Here is a 13,572-nt window from a genome sequence, read left to right as displayed (position 1 = left end):
CAGTACAACTGGCTGGGGAATCTGGGGACTGAAGATGTTGAAATCTTCCAGATGAATTCCAGACCCTTGTAGTTGAAGTCAAAGCCAGGCACTAGGGAAGTATCTGTTTTTAAAATGGCTGATTCCTACTCAAAGGTGTCATTGCTATATACTAGTGGAGTACTTCAGGGACCTGGACCCCAGTTTGGGTCACTGTCTACCACAGAGGGGAGTTTACCTACCCTCTTCCATATCCCGTTCCATTCTGGTGATGCAAGGCTTGGGCCTCAAAAATCTCATTTTTGCGTTTTCACTGCTCAGACAGCTCTGGAGTCAGTTAGTCGATGTCTGGGTTGATAGAACAGAGAGAGGCGAAGCCTTTCTTCTGCCCTACCTTAGTGGTGGTGGCTGCAGGTGACTTCACACTGCCCAGCAGGACCTGGCTTCTCTACCTTAAAGCTGAAGGTAGACATGTTCTGTACTGACTTCCTGAAGCTTCCTGGTTTCAGGGTCCCAGAAAGAATGGGTTCCCTAAATGCCTGAGGTCTCACACCTTCCCCCTTTCTTCAACTTTGAAAATGATTGGTCTCTGAGGAGCACTCATTTTCCTTCCATATTCTCAGACAGGATGCTCAGTGCTCACCTTACAGAGCCCTAGGACATCTCCAACCAAGCCTGGCAGTCCAAATGACTCTCCATTTTGCCTCTACTTGGCTGGCCCATCCCAGACAGAGCTACCGCCTAACGAACAGCCTTTGTGCATAGTATATATTCGGGTGTGATGGATACTTTTCCTTGTCAAATTGACTAGATTTAGAATTGCCATGGAAGTACAATAAATCTTGTGAATGTGGAAAGAGGTAGCTGGAGAAATGGCTCAGAGGTTAAGAGCACTTACTCTTCCTTTAGAGGATCAGCATTTGAATCTCAGAAGTCCCACTGGACACCATACACATGCCTGTATATAATCTCAGTGCTGAGGGATCTATGTCCACTTCTGACTTCTATAGGTACCTGCACACGTGTACACACACACACACACACACACACAATGGTTTTTCTTTTCTAAAAAAGGATTTCTCTGAAAGAGCCTGTCTATAAAGGCTTAACTGAGCTGGGAAGATCTATCCTGAGTCTAGGTGTCATCATACTGGACTGAATAAGGAGAAAGTCAGCCGAGTGCTAGCATTCATTACTCTCTGCTTCCTGACTGTGGATGCAATGTGCCCAATCACTCCCCTATCCTCCCACTGTGCTGCCCTTGCCAAGGTGATCTGAAGCCCGGCTGTGAGCCAAGACAAACCCTCTAATGATGGTTGGAGTGAAAAGTGGACCACGTATTTGAATACTTGGATCCCAGTTGGCAGCACTGCTTGGAGAAGTTACAGAATCGTTAGGAGGTTGAGGGTCGCTGGAGGAAGTATGTTAGTGCTCGTGTACATGCTGCTTTTGGTCAGAGTTCTTTATGATAGCAACATAAAGCAACTAATATACCCCCCTTTCCTTCCTTAAGTTCCTTCTGCCAGACATTTTGTCGTAGCAGGCGAAAAGCAACAGATATGTGAGGTTCAAGCAGCCGGAGAATCTCTGAGGAACTTTCTGGAACCTTGTTTTATAAAGGAGGAAGTTGGGCTCTGAGAGGCTGACCTTCAGAAGCCACCTGGGACTGGTAGAGACTTTCAGCCCCACTCGACAGAATGCAAGATGAAAGCCTTGAGTCAAGGAGCTAGCTCTGGGCCAAGGCTAGGAAGGGCTCCGTTGGTTCCTAAGTTAGCCTTTCAGTGACATGCTGTCTTGCCTATCCCTTGGAAACTGCAACACTCTTCTGACCATAGTAGGTGTGGTGATTTGAATGAGAACGTCCTCCATAGGCTCCGGCTTTTGCACATTTGGTCCCCAGGTGGCAGCACTATTTGGCAGGCTAAGGAGATACCTCCTTGCTGGAGGAAGTGTGTCACTGGAGGTGGGCTTTGAGAGCTTAAGGCTTCACCCTAATCCTAGTTCACTGTGTCTGCTTTTTGCTCGTCGTTCAAGGCATGAGCCCTCAGTTTCTGCTTCAGCTGCTATCCCTGCCACCTGCTGCCTCCGCTCCACCTTCCTGGACTTTAACTATCTAGAATCATAATTCCAAATGAACTCTTCTTCTATCAGTTGCCTTGGTCACATTGTTTTATCTCAGCAACAGAAAAGTAACTAACACACCTGTGTGTGTCACTGTCACCAGTAGATAATGAAGCCACAGTCTGGGCCAGAGCCAGGAAGTATCATGAGAGTCATTACATTAAATCCACACAGAGAGGCCAGTGCCTCCTGAGAGGCATCTCCAAAGACTTCAGTGACTCTGAAATGGCTGACCAGTGACAGCTCAGGAAAGGCTCCTTGGAACAAATGGCTCTGCAGACAGCTGAAGCTTTGTGAGGATGAGGATGAAGGGTAGGAATGAGGTTCATCTCAGCATGTAGTAGCAGCAATGGAAATACTAGTCAGGATTCTACAGACTCGGGTGTCCCATAGCGTGCCTGAGCCCATGCACACTGCCTGGCCTTGGAGTATTTGGAAATGTGGACTCGAGATGAAAGCAAAGAGGCTCCACAGCCAATGTGTGAGAGTCACCAGGGCTACAGTGACAGACAAGGCTGGAGTGTAGCGGGAGCTTGTGACACTCTAAGGAGAGTGGAGAGCAGCCTTATCTCATCTCAGAGACTGAGGAAGTCTATCTCTTTTGAGGCCCCAGGTTCCATGATCCATCCTGTACACTCATCTATCTCTCCATAACCAGGAGGTGCTAGAGAACGGGAGAACCCGTGGCTACCCGTGCAAGTCTCTTTTCAGACGCTCTGCCCTGCCCCTCTTGCTGATTTCCTTGCTGGGAGGATGGGGGAGCACAGGGTTTAGAGACTCTGTGAGAAGCCTGATTAACCAGGATTAGAGTCACATGGGGGCCGGTCAGGTTGTGTTTTCATATTCTCAGCAGAACAAAAGGAATTTAAGTCCACAAATCTTCTTATGTGAATGGAAGGACGCTCAACTTGAAACGTGTGACGACGTGCAAACAGCACGATAAGTGGACGATACTGAGAACCCTGGGGAATCCTGCTGTCTGGGTACCCAGGTACACTGGTCCTCGAAGGAAAGGGCATCCCCTGATTTGGATGGTGTAGCAAGCACAGCACAGGAAAGGCTGTCCAGGAACCTCCACCCCACTGCAGTGTCCCCTGGAACTGTCAGTGGCTCCCAAGGAGCCTCATGTGTGTGAGATGTGTCAGCCAGGCTGCTAGGAACTAAGCTTCAAAAAGCTGATAGGTGACTCATAGGGTTCTTTCTGCATTGTCCCTTCATTTTCATAGGAATACTTTAATTCTGATTACAAGGGCATTGGATGATTTTGGTAGAGGCTGGGACTCCCTCTCCTGTGCCTGGGATGGGCACTCAGACTATGGTACAGAGCCAGCATTCACCAGCAAGTACCCCTGAGAGTCCTCTGAAATGGAGAGTTTGGGTATGTCCCTGTGTGCAGTGGGGTCTACGGCGAAGCTGCCTAGCCCCTGAGGTGAACAAAAGCTCATCAGAAAGAGCCACCCATCCACTTGACAGTTCACTGCAACCAAGCTGCCTGTTGATATCTCTCCTAAACTCAGGAAATGAGGGTCAATGGCCTAAGCAAGGGACCATTGAGCAATCCTCTTGGAGAATCAGGCTGGGGTACCAGGCTGGAGTAGAAAAGTGGGGACCAGGAGTGTAGAAGCAAAGAGCTTATAAGCGGCATCCAGGAGAGAAATGCTACTGTTAATGTCTCCCCATGTGTACCCTCGTCGAAGAAGCCTGAGCATAGTGAGGCGGTCCTATGCTGTGGAAGACAACACAGGGGCTGGCTTAGGTATATAGCCTGCTCTGTTGAGTGGCTCTGAGGACCTCAGTCTTGTAGTTTAGAGCTCATTTTTTTCTTAGTATACTGGGACCATGGAGATAGAAAGGGATGAGGACATAATTCATTGTGAGAGACAAGCCTCCAGTCAAAGCCAGACATGACTCCTGGGTCTTGCTGCCAATGCCTGTGATAGATACCATATGCTGGGGGCCAGAGGCGTTCTGATAGCACCATGCTACCTGATGGATCCCTGTTGCAGTGGGTGGTCACAGAGCCATTTCCTCGTCAATCATTATGATCACAAGGCTTCAGGTTTCATGGAAAATTTCACTAAGAGGGCAGCCCCTAGGTCTGGGGTCAGCTTCAGGACCATAGCCTGCCATCCTTCTCCATGTAGGAGACAATATAACCATCTCTTCCCTGTCCACTAGAACAGAGTGAGAAAATGCAGGCCTTGCTTCCAGGAGGGTGTTAACATGCCTGCCTGCCCCTTCTCTGGTTCCCATGCCCCAGGCAGAGCTCAGGCTGCTCTATTCTGCTCCATCCAATCAACCTGGCAATGTGTCCACTTTACACATTAGGATAATGGAGCTCGGAAAGGGAAGAATTCACTCACTCCAGTATGGAACATTTTATAAGAGTTAAGCTAAAAGACAGGCTAACCATCACGGCTGCAGGGCCCATGCTCTTTCTGTTGGGTCTCTTCTTGGGGTAGAGCAGCCTCCTGCCCCAGGAAGTCCATGTGAAAAAGGGAGGGTCATCCCACCCAGTGGGATCCATTCCCACCTCTGAAAGTGACCATAGATGCTATCCTCTCCGTCTAACTGAGGAAGCATGCGTGGAGGAGAAAGGTGTCCTGAGCTAGTACCAGTTATGGTTGGAGATACAGCGGGAGCAGACCCTGGCAAGTAGGCATTTAATATAGACTTTCCCATGCCCCCCCCCACCATGCAGCCAGTTCTGAGTCTGGGGGAGGGATGAGAGGACTGGATTGCCCATCTCTTGCTGCCTGTCTAAGGATCTCTTTATAGGGAACACAGAGTTTTAAGAGCATCGTGTTTTGGTCCATTTGCTTTAAAATATACAGGTGTCCTTTTAGCTCTTCCCTAGCACTTGTGGAGAAAGGCAGGTCTGGGAAAGCTTGGCTGCTCCCCTTGGCTCTCAGAGAGATGCCAGGGCTGAAATGTAGGAGGGCACAGATGTTCTAGAAGAGGGGAAACACACACAGGTTGGGGTTAGAAACATCTCCTGAACCTTGCTTTCAGACTGGGTCAGTCAGCGCCTTCTGCATGGCCTCTTCCATACGATGTCTTATTTAGAGAATTTAAGGTACAAATCTTTCCTAAGAACACTAACGTGGCCACAGGGCACACCTATGAGGGAGGGCATCGTATATCGTATAAAACGAAGCACAGTTCTAAATAAGAGTGGGCCCTTAACATTTCTTTTTGTCCATTTTTGACCGTTATCACCTTCCCTCTTTTAATCCATCCTTCCCTTTGACAGGAAACAAGTCAACAGGTAGAAAAAATGGACTTTGAATGTGTGCGTGAGTGTGTGTTTATGGGTGAGTGTGTGTGCATGTGAATGTGTGAATTTGTGTGCGTGTGTGTGCGCGCGTATGTGAGTGTGTGTGCATGTGAGTGTGTGTGCTGTACTCTGGAGTTCAAATCAAACATTATAATTTTCAGTAAAGAAAAGGAAAAATCAAACCCTGAAAGGGTGACTATTAGGGAGAACTGCTTTTCCTATGAGTGCAGGTAGAAACCACTTGCAAGGTGCATGGTATGTATCTATACAGCTTACTGACTATGCAGCAGAATCTTCTTCCTGACCCAAAAGCATCATGCACACTGCAGGGTCTGAAGTCACCTACAGCCTGAATGGTTAGTTCCCAAACATAAAACAGAATCTAGCCCCAGATTCCTGCTTTTTTGCTTCCTGTGCTGTTCTTTGCTCCAAAATCTCCTCAGCTCCTCCACACCTGGAATACAACCCAAGCCCACATCACCTCCACAAGATCCTTCCTGAGTGACCCGCTGAGCTACAGTAATGACTACCCTGGCAATACAAGCCATCAGCGCAACAGTGGCACCACAGCTAAGGGGGTACCAATCACTTGCTGATTGGGTTTAGGGTCCACTCACAGATAAGCTCTCATGCCTGGCCAAGAATTCACACCATAGGAGGGCACAGGGAGAGGATGTTAATATTATTTTACAAAATAGGCATAGTATCCAACTACTTTCTAAATACTTGTGTTTATATTCCTAGATTAGTTCAGCCTTCATCAGAGAAGCTTCTTTTTGCAGTAGATGATGGTTGATACAAGAACCCACAACTGGTTAAGTATAAAGAATAAGTGATGGTGGAGTATTCATCTATATCACACACACACACACACACACACACACACACACACACACACACATGCACGTGCATTCGCGCATACGCACAGGTACACCCTCATGCCCGTACACTCACAGGCACATACACACAGACACACACACATGCATACTCATGTGTGCTTGCACAAGTACACACACAAACACACACTCACACAAACATGCACAGGAACAGGTACACACACGCACACACACACACGCACACATCTATAATATACCAAAATGTATTAACATATCACATCTCCTCCCTTTAAAGGTTAGGGTATGTTGCAAAAGAGGGGATTAAAAAAAAGCAAAAAACAAAAACTAAAAACAACAACAAAAAACACTGTAAAGAGACAAGTGTTCACAAAGGCCAGCAGAGAAACAATGTTTTCTGGACACATCAGGACCACTGTACTCATGAATTCATAGCAGCTGTGGTTGCCTGCAGAGGATCAAGCCAGTTAATATAGCACCGTGTGTGGGTGTGTGTGGATGTGTGGGGTGGGTTGCATACATAAAGCCTACACTTCTAGCCGAGAATCTATTGATTCTTGGTTGCCCTGGGGAAGGAAGAGTCCATGTTTTTCAGGGGTGTGTCCTCTGGTAGGTCGACCATGCTTCAGTGGTCTTACACCACTTACACCCAGGAGGGCAAAACTAACTGAACAGAAATAGCTACAAATTAAGAAAATGTCAAAAGATGACATGAAGTTGGGAGGTGTGGGAAGAGTTAGAGGGGAGTGGGGTAGGTATGATCAAAATATACACATATGTTAAATTCTCAGAGAATAAATAAAATATATCTATACTTAAACACACCTTGAATTCCCATGAAGGCATTAGTTCCATCGTTACTAAAGTATTTGTGGTGTCTCCACCATGTCTCTGCTGTGACATGTGTTGGGATGACTGGCACGTGGGGAAAAGGTTTTGCCCTGGGAAAATGTATTTATATCATCAGGAAGACAAGCAGTGACTAAAAAACATTAAAAAAAAAATCCCACCCAAGCTGGCTTGAAGGGACTCCTCAAGCCAACAGGCCCAGGAACTTGCATGAGCTGTCTGCCCTGTCCAGGGGCTCTTCCCTGACAGATCCATTCAAATCAAGATGGTGGGTTGGGGCAAATGACACCTCCTTGGACAGATCGCAAACTGTCCTTGTGGACTGTGCATCTTCACGTTCTAGACCACACAGTTATCACTGAACATCATGAGTTGTGCAAAACGGTGGGCCTGAAGCTAAGTCTCCACCAGGTCCTCATTTCTGACCCCTGCACCCCAGCTCTGTCTTTCATTGCTGCCACTCTGCTCCTAGAAGAGAGACCAGGAATGCCTTTCATAATCACCTGGACAACAGGGACCATGCATGTGCATTTTACAAATAAGGAAACTGAGGCTGAGATATACCTAGTGATTTTTCAAAAAAAATCATTCAGTCTTCACATAGTAACTGTCTTTTCTAGTGCCGCCATGGTTGGAGGACTTCTTTCCCATCTCTTGTGTTCTCAGAGGCCGTGCTGACATTCCTACAAGGCCAGGCTAGAGGGCTCTGCACCCCTTTGTTACAAATGGTGGCACTCTACACTTGAGGTTCCTGTCTCAGAGTGCAATCCACTGTATAGGCAGGTATTGGTCCAGGGCTTTATTTGCCTCCCAGAACTTAGTGAAGAAAGACCAGAGCCCTACATCGTCTGAAGCCTCCAGAAGCAGGGACTGGGTAGCACATTCACTCACAAATGAGATAAAAATCAATGCTACCCACATGTCCCAATATTTTTATTAATAAAATTACTCAAGGTATACCTCAGCAACAGAGTTGATCTCTATCCCCGACTCTTCCCAGCAAGAGCACCCTATGTCTCAGCACTGCCTTCTTTTGAAGTTTTGAGGTTTGCAGGCTCCCTCAGGGTCTTTGGGATGTTTGTGTTATTAGATAGAAGGCACCCAAAACAAACTGACCTGACTGAAAAATAAAATTAGCCATATCAACAGGACCAAGGTAAGCTAACAGATTCTGGGTAGCTATTGGGGAGGAAGAACACACAAGACAGTGAGTGCAAGATTTCTAAACATTTACATTTTGGAGACTGTGAGAATGAATTAACCAAGAACTCTCTGTAGTACAGGCAACGGGGAAAGGGTGTTAGGATGAAGGGTCCTCACAAAGAGCATCCTGTTAGAGACAGGATCTTTGCTCTGCCCCTATTCTGACATATGACATATTTTTCTTGTTTCCTGCCCCCATTCGATACGACAGGCCCTTCCACATGACAGACAGAGGAAAATAAACAGGAGTGGAGGCTGTGATGGTGGGGAAGGGAGAAAAGTGAACGCACACATTAGTCAAGCTGGAAGAAGGCAATGGGGTACTCAGTACATCCCCTGCCTCAGGGCCTTTGTACACACTGCTGTCTATACAGCAGTCTCCTTATCCCAGAGTCTACAAGGAGGATCTGACCCTCCTGTAACCAGGGTCTGAGCCTGTGCTGAAGACTGGGTTCTTGACCTTCATGAGGATCTGTTTCATTTCAGGTATATGGGATCAGGATAATCCAATGATGTTCAGAGAAGCAGGCTGGCAAAGCCACAGCCTGCCCCTGGGGCAGGGTATGGCAGGGCTGGGTTGCATCCCACCAGGCTGGAGTTTTGGCCTGTTCCTTATGAAATACTTAACAGGCCCTCCCATCCTGGATCCAGGCAGAATGGCTTTCTGATGGTTCTTTCCAGGTGTCTGAAATCCAGTTCATAGAAGGTTTACTAATTCCTTCTGGGCTCCCAGGAAAGAACTGCTCAACTATTCCCAGAAATGAATGCACCCCCTGTGCATCCCTAGGCCATGGAGGGTATGAGGATACAAGGCTAGCTCAAAGCTCCAGCCGGCAAGCCTTGGGCAGGAATGCCAGGTTTTGCAGTTTGCAGGGTATTTCTTTGCTAAGAGCCAGAGGCCTGGAAACAAAACCCTGGATTGCTGCTAGGAGGCTTATTCCCTGCTCACTGCAGCAGACTTCAGAGACAAGTTTGTCACATCTGTGGATTGGAGAAACACTCCAATGGCACCACCTCCCAGCTTTAACATCTGAGGTTCACAGAGAAGATGGAACCAACCTAGGGATGTCCACCAGTCTGTGTTGATATTGAGGCTAGGACTTGCGGTCCTTGGCTGTCTGAGCATATGCCTTATAGCATGACCAGCTGTAGGAAGTGCACAGGGGTTGCATTGGCAGGTGCCAATGCCACCATGTGTTGGAAAGAAATCCTGGATAGAATCCATGTCTGTCAGCTGCCTCTGCACCCCTCTAGCTCCAACCTCTGACTACTGGGCCTCCCTCTCTGAGGCCAGCATTCCCAGATCGACCCAGCCTTGCTTTATGAATAGAGCCTTCTGCTCCACTTGGAATTATTTGCCTGGCTTAGTGATGAACAGAGGGCTCACAGTCCTGTCTCTGAAATGCATTTTGAGAACAAATGCAAAGCAGCAAAATGAAGTCGTTTCAAATTTCACTGAGGGCAGTGCACTAAGGACCAGCCAACAGCTTCCTGGTAGAGACACTCTTGTCCTGTTCTTATTGGAGTGTCTGAGTTTTCATGTTGCCTCTGAATCCTATAGACACTTGGAGATGTCGGACAGAGGAAGATACAGAGAAATGGTTGCTGTGCTGGTGGGAAGAGGGAAGACCGAACACACAGAGTCAAGATGGAAGCCTGCAAGGGGGACCAAGCACATTCCCTGCCTCAGGGCCTTACACACACTGCTGTTTTTAGAGCAGTCTTCTTACCCCAGAGTCATATTCATCAGTGCATTTGTCTATGCAGGCACACATGAATGTTCAAGCACAGGTACCCATGCCAGAGGTCAATGACAGATGTCATTTCTGTCAGGACCCATCCATCTTGTGTTTTGATACAGGGACCTGGGATCATCCATTAGGCTATGCTGGCTGGCCAGTGAACTCCCGGGGTCTGTTTGTCTTAGTGTCCCTGGTGCTGAGAGAGCAAGCCTATGTCACTGTACCCAGCTTTTGAAAATGTGAGTGTAGGAATCAAACTTAGGTCTTCATATTCATGAGGCAGGACTTTACTGACATAACCGCTCACTGACTGTGACTCTGCCCAACAGTCCTCTTGACCACCTGAACGCTATCTTGCCTCACTCCTTGGCTCTGTAGCATTCTGTCCCGGCCCCCTGCTGCCTTAACCATGAGACGACAGACACTGTAGCTCAACAGACTTCTTTCTCTGTGTTTCCCCTGATGACTTGTCCCCTGCTGATCTGTGGGACTGGAGCTCACTAGTCTGCCTTGTCTTGGGCCCTAGTTAAGAACAGAGTCTTGGGACATGGAGCTCACTCAGGGCTGGGAACCATGTTCTTCTTGCCCGTGCCCCACAAGGGCTGAGAGAGATCTCAGACTTCTCAGGTGCTGAGACCTCGGGGGAAAAGGAGCTGGTCACACAGTAGCATCCACCTGGAGCAAGCAGTCTACAACCTTGAGACCTTAAGCCCAGGGTTTGTTTTCTCTGGTTAGCCCTGGGTGAGCAAATCATTGTTTCCGGGGAGGGTCTTCCTTTGGCTTTGCAAAAACCAATTTGCAAAAACCAAACAAATAAAACAACCAAGCAGTGTAACTGTCCAACCAACCACCCAAAACTGTGTCACCGGAGTTGACATGTACCTGTGGGCACCTCTGTGGGCTGAGGTAGGATGCAGTGAAATCATGAGGAGGTGCCTGGTCCCTGTGTGAGCTCAGGGTCCTGCTTCCTAGAGACCTGGGTCCCCAGAGGGCAATTTTTGGACATGGATTCCTGTCAGTCACCCAGGACTCATTCCTCATACCAGAATACTGGAGCTCTGGAGTATCCTAACCACATACCAGCTCCCTGCCCTCCCCCCATCTCAGTTAAAGGTCCCCAGATTCTTTCTGGTAAACCAACAGTTTTGCATGAGGTCATATCATGAAAGCCACAGCCCAGCCTTTGGTGGAGGATACAATCAGCCCAATATCATCCCAGACAATCAGAACATAGTCTCTAGAGTTGAGGAGAATGGAGTGCTTACCAGAAGTGCCACATCAGTGGAGTTCCATAACCTCTCTGAGCCTCAGTTTCTCCATCTGGAAAACAGAAATAAGGGCTCAGCTTCACCATCAAGAGGACGGATGCTTGTAGGACCAACAAGAGGGTTCCTATAGTTTGCCCAGCTTGGCCTTACACAGCAAACCTAAACTTGTGAAGTGGAATGACGGCCCTCTTAACCCTTTGGTGCCAGGGGATAACACCCAAGTACCTAAAACAGCACCAGGCAGAGCTAGAGAGCCATATGTCTCGACTTCCTGTCCACAGCTGAAACAGCAAAGCTCTGAGGACCAGGCCTTTAAGACCACTTTCAGCTCCAAAATGTTAAATGTGGAGCACTTGCCTCAGAGTCTGAACTACCTGGGGATGCTGGTGGGCCCAGCTCCTCCCACTCCCGGAGGATGATTATGGCAGGAAGCAGACTCGGAGCAGGGAATAGCCCCTTCCTGTGGGCCCACCAATACAGGCTAAGCCCAGCACACATCCTAACCTCCAGGGCATAGCAGCCACACAGGGAGGGAGCAGCAGGAAGAATGTGAGCTTCACTTGAATCATGAGGTCACAGCCTGAGCTGGAGATAAGGGTTTTAGGTGAAAGGCCATGACCTCTGACTCAAGTGCCTGCTGCAAGTCACGCAAGGTTCTCAGAATTGGGGATGCAAATACAGGTTGTCCTTCTGAGTGAGAGATTTATTAGGTGTGTTCTGAACACTACAGAAACCCAGTATAGGAGGGAGGAGGGGCTCTTAGGGGTTTCAGAGGTCAGGGAGAGCCCCCCCCCCCCGCCATGTAGTTAGTTGATGAGTAGCCCATGCTGCATTCAGCTTGTCTCTGGTTCCCAGGGACAGAGGAAGACAAAAGTTCCACCCTTGAGTTAATGTGTGTCTCTCATGAGGGATATGTGACACATAGTTCCTTTGTTTAGAGTCTCAACAATCTTCCTTTAAGTAAGAAAGAAAGAATCAAACTCACAGACAGGTGGACTGTCCCGGTACCTGTTATTTAGCAGTGGGAATTACAAAGTCAACTGAGTGTGGCGGCTGCTGCAGGTGTACATGGCTTCAAAGGCCCTGGCCTAAACTTAACAATCTTAGGTCACGCTGGGGCAGGAGGCAGAAAGAAGCTTTGAGTCTATCCCATTGTTTGTGGGAGAAGGAAACAGATAGCTTGTAGTTTGCAGAAGAAGAACTTGAATCTGAGAATGAGGGAGACCTGATGGCTTGTTGAGCTTGGGCCCTAAATTCTGAGAGGGATGGAGACACCAAAACATCGTGTAGTGAATAACTGCTCCTCCCTTGGGTTAGTCCTCCTGTCAAGAGGACAAGAGCTTTCTGAGAGGCCAGGCCCTTCCTGCTCTTTCACTAGAATACTTCTGTGGCCTTGAACCTGGGTTAGCTCAGGGCTGCCATCAATAGTTGATGGCCCAGAGCCCAGGATGTTCATGGTACATGTGTGCTTAGGGACACTGGCTACGGATCCAGATGCCTGGGGCTGGCAGTCAGTGGCTCCACACCCTCAGTGAGTCACAGCATGTGGTTACCCCTCAATTCCCCCATCTATAAAGAATGCCAGTAGTGCTTATCTCCCACAGTTGCTGGGATGATTCAGAGACCAAACTAAAGACAGCACATAAGACGTGTATTCTAAATGCTATCTAAAGGCTGGGGTCCATCCTCATCACCATGATGGTCATAACCACAACCAACATCACCACTACCACTATCATCACAAACATTACTACTGTACTGTGCAAATAGTTATTCCCTGCCTTGTACTCATCGCTACTGTCACCGTCACCATCAAAATTATTATCCTCATCACAAACATGGATCATCATATCACCATCATTACCATTGTCATCGTCATTATCAGAAACATCGCCACCATCACTATCATGATCAAAAAGAACACCATCATCGTTGTGGTGACCGTCTGTCTCAGTTTCTTTTCTGATGCTAGGACAAAATGTCCTTACTAAAGCAACATAAAGATGAAGGGTTTGTTGAGATCACAGTTCCAAATTACTGCCCGTCATTGAGAGGAAGTCAAGCGAGGAAAAAATTGAAGGGGCTGGTTATATCACAGGTAGTCAAGAGCTGAGAGCAAGACACGAATGGATGCATACCTGTGGTCAGTTTGCCTTCTCCAGAGTTCAGGATCCCTATCAAGTAACTCCCTACCTTCTCGTTTCTTTATACCCCATTTCAGTCATGTGCTCTCTTCCCTTCCCTTCCCTTCCCTTCCCTTCCCTTCCCTTCCCTTCCCT

The 13,572-nt window shown here is 48.0% G+C and overlaps 1 protein-coding gene across 1 annotated transcript in view; it reads right to left on the bottom strand.

Annotated features, from left to right (window-relative positions):
* St3gal1 (ST3 beta-galactoside alpha-2,3-sialyltransferase 1) overlaps nt 1–13,572 on the bottom strand; it is a 72,621-nt gene that overhangs the window by 13,180 nt on the left and 45,869 nt on the right. Inside the window, exon 3 of the mRNA XM_028773243.1 lies at nt 11,291–11,345. The gene's annotated coding sequence lies outside the window, so the exon portion shown is untranslated. The remainder of the gene's footprint in view (nt 1–11,290; nt 11,346–13,572) is intronic.

This window comes from Grammomys surdaster, unplaced genomic scaffold (genome assembly GCF_004785775.1).
Source record: "Grammomys surdaster isolate TR1022 unplaced genomic scaffold, NIH_TR_1.0 224, whole genome shotgun sequence".
In the NCBI taxonomy this organism is placed as follows: Eukaryota; Metazoa; Chordata; class Mammalia; order Rodentia; family Muridae; genus Grammomys; species Grammomys surdaster.
The sequence above is the reverse complement of the archived record's forward strand: the minus strand, read 5'-3'. Positions and strand labels throughout refer to the sequence as shown.